Here is a 4,015-nt window from a genome sequence, read left to right as displayed (position 1 = left end):
CATTAGGTGAGCAATAAACCCCAACCACCTTTTGGATATAAACCTACACAGGCACAATCCGATTGGAGCACCTTAATTACCCACTAAACCACCTGGCGCCACAGTTTGGTTACATGGTTACCACCCAGCATAGTAAATGGTTTCCTGTATCATTTGGCTTCTCACTCAGTGCAGAGTCACCCACAGACAGAAGGAAGAGGAAAGAGTGGAGGAAAGGAAGACAGAAGTGGGAGTGTCAAGTCACCCGTGGGCAGAAGGAGGAGGAAAGAATGAAGGAATGAAAAACAGAGAGGAAGGAAGGAAGAGAGGAAAGGGCGACACCTAAAGCAGCACTACATCGAGTGAGTGGATGGTGAGTGCCCCATAATAAAAGAGTAAATAAAAGCAGTACTGCATAGAAACAAACAAATACCGGTATACATACAAAAAAAACAAATACTGTATATCTATAAACAGTACATTATCTACAAAAACAAAAAAATACAGATATCCAGAAATACAGACAAGCACAAATACACAAAACAAAAACCATATGCTCCCAAACTCAAGAAAAACGTACCTCATGACTGTTGAGCTGTTTATGCGTAAAAAACTTGCGTCCACAGCGATGACACATGACACGACGCTCACCATGGCGGAGTGAATGCGATGCTAACAAAGCTTGGTGTGGAAACTCTGCTGGACACTGCTCACACATGTGCATTTTCCTGAGGGTGAGATCATGGAAGAGGTCCTTATTATACAGTATGTCACTCTTATTTTTTACATTCTTCTTCTTCTATGCTATTAAAGTAAGTCTACAACAAATTACAGAAAATTGCCTGTTTGCTTAACTGCTACCTGTTAAGCTAATCTGTCAATCTTTCCCTAATTACAATACAGTAACAGTTGTATGGGAAAAGCTGTGAAATTTTGGACCACAACACTAACACATAAAGAGGATTTCAGAAGTTCACAATCACTTGCCTACCTGATAGGTTGAATGAAACGATTATGTGAAATATTTTTGTGATAGCAGAACAGTATAAAGCACTAAACAAAACAGCACAAGAAGGAAGGATACTCCGTGACATTTGAGCAGGAATGAGAAATATGAATGGATGGGCATGAAACTGCCTGCTATTACCCTCAATAAAGTAAGGAGAGATAGGTATACTGTGGCCATACCTGGAGTGCTTAGTGGCAATGTGGTATGTGAGGGCAGGCCGAGACTTGACCACTAGGCCACATGTTGGACACTCCTGGATCTTCCTCTTACGACCCCGACGCTTCTGGCCCGGGACTGGGGGAGGTCTTAGTGCAGCCTGAGGGAAATAAATAAATTACTGCAAGAAGGGAATGGTCACGGTAAATCCAAAACCAGTCTACTCTGTCCTCATATACCTCATGCTCTTTCATTCAGTCTTGCTCCTTTAATCTTTCTCATTAATCCACTGTTCAACTCATGTTTTCCACAAAATATACAGTTTTCCTTGCCTAACACAACCTTGTCTCAGGGAAACCTTAAAAGCACTAAAGGTACTGTACTCACCTCCAAAGCTTGCCTCTCCTGCTCTATGTGTTCAGGTATAAGGTTTGGGTGGAAGGTGCGTTGGTGCCGCTCAAATGCCCACCATGTAGCTAAGAGGCGGCCACAGTGAGGGCAGTCCAGGTCACGGTGGGCAGCAGATTTGTGGCTAACTAAGGTGTGTGGGTGAGGGGTTGCATAGGGGCAGTATGGACATTTGAAAATCTGTGGGATAATGAAATACAATAAAATGAGAGGAGAAGAGAGAAGGGACAAAAGGAGAAATAGGCTGCAGCAGACTCTTGTGGCTCACTAAGGTGTGGGGATGAGTGCTGGTGTAAGGACAGTAAAGGCATCTGAAAATCCATCCATCCATCCACCATCCAATCCTACATTGCCCCATGAGGAGCGTAGGGGCCCGGGACTAGGCAGTTAGTCTCGACATTTAAGATGAGAGTGACCAGCCTCACTCATCCCTGAGTGGCATTACATGAGCAATCTGAAAATCTATAAAGTAAAAACCCAAACCATCATCATTAATGTTCTCATTTTCATCATCATCATTTTCATTATTATCATCATCATCAAGGAAGCAGCAGCACTGGAAACTGTTGAGTAATGAATACCAGGCTGGGCCAAGGAAAACACTGGGGATCTAAATTTTCTTAAAAGACTTTATTGATCTTCCAAAAACTCACCATTATACAAGTAAAAGCACCCAACTTATATCCTCATACTGGTCCTGAATGACACAGTTCTGGCATGCATTCAACCTGTACGGTAGGTATTATTGCCTAAGTGGTGATATGTGGTGTGTGGCATGATGGAGACGATTCAGCCTCATGGAACAGATCGTCAAGTCTATGACCAAGAGTTGGACACATGAAAAAAATTGCACGCAACATAATCAAAAGATACTCCTCCTATTTTCCTACAACTAACCTGCTGCTTCCTCCCTGCCCTCCCCATGATCCCTCTCTCCTTTACTTTCGTACATCTAACCCTGTTACCTTCCTCCCTCTATATTTCCTGCCATCCTCTTCTCCTTTTTTCCTCCTTTCCTACAGTTAACCCCAATGCTTCCCAAACCACCCTTCTTATCTCTTCATGTAATTATAAACTACCCCACCGAGGAATGGGGTGATGTGAGGTCCAGCAAACAAGGGAAGAGAAAATACAAAAGAGGAGAACTATAATGCATATACTCTGACCTAACAAAGATCCCTAACCCATCTTACCCTGGTTCATGGCTAAGTGTTGTCAGACTGAAGGTTTGATTTGTTAGCAACCAATAATTCCCACCTCATACCCAAGGCTCACTGAACTTAATGAAAACCTTACACACTATGCACACTGTGTGAGTGACCAAGACCTATCAGATGAAAACAAACTGACTATACCAAAACATCATGGCCAGTAAAATGACCCACACAATCATTCATATTTCACTCAAGCCTGTGGCATCCTGGTCCTATTTCACAGGCTTAACCATCTGCACTTTTTTTTTTTTTTTAATGACCACATAAACTTGACACACTGACTCAAAGGTTTGCAAAAAAAATCAAAAACTTTTATTTGCTTTAATTTACTGATACAAAATACTGTACAAGCAATATTTACATGTCATAGCAAAGTTCTAAACTGTACATGGTGGAAAAGAACACTGTACACACTAAAGTTTAAGACCTGCTTTGGTATCAGAACAAAAATAATATGCAGTGGAGACTCAGCAACCAATATGAACACAGGTAGATGGGCCACAAAAACTGGTGCTCAGTGAGAGAAGAATCTTATAAGTTTTACCTGAATATTATTTAACCCTTAACCCCCTAACTGCAGTGACACTTACCATTTAATCTTGCTACTGTCTGATGAGTTTATTTGGCTTACGAGATTCATTCATTCACTCTAATCCAGTGCTGCCCCATGAGAAGCAAAGGAGCCCAGGGCTTGGCAAATTGGTCTTGACCTTTAAGATGAGAGTGATCAGCCTCACTCATCCCTGGGTGGTTTTATGTGAGCAATCAACCCCAACCACCCCTTGGATATAAAGCTGCACTGGCTCAATTCGATTGGAGCGCCTTAATTACCCACTAAACCACCACGTGCCATAATTTGGTTACATGGTTACCACCCAGTGTAGTAAATGGTTTCCTGGTGAACAGGAAACCAGTTGGCTTGTCACTCAGTATAGAGTCACCCCCAAAAAGAAGGAAGAGGAGAGAATGATGGAAAGAAAAACAGAAGAGGTAGGAAAGAAATAAGGATGGAAGGGGAAGGGGAAGGCACCCGAGCAGCACTACATCAAGTAAGTGGATGGTGAGTGCCCCCCACCTACTACAATACTATTCAAAATTAAGGGTTTACATATGACCGCAATTAACTCCTACAGTACAAGCAATCCTTTGTAGGTTGAACAAAATCTAGGGGTAGCAAGAGTAAAGTGGAAATTTGCATCATCAGAATGAAAGGGTTAAACCTCAGGAAAACATACCTATTTTTCTCTGA

The sequence above is a fragment of the Coenobita brevimanus genome, chromosome 49, assembly GCF_032717465.1.
Source record: "Coenobita brevimanus isolate Jiangsu-jjx chromosome 49, ASM3271746v2, whole genome shotgun sequence".
In the NCBI taxonomy this organism is placed as follows: Eukaryota; Metazoa; Arthropoda; class Malacostraca; order Decapoda; family Coenobitidae; genus Coenobita; species Coenobita brevimanus.
This window is presented reverse-complemented; position numbering follows the sequence as displayed.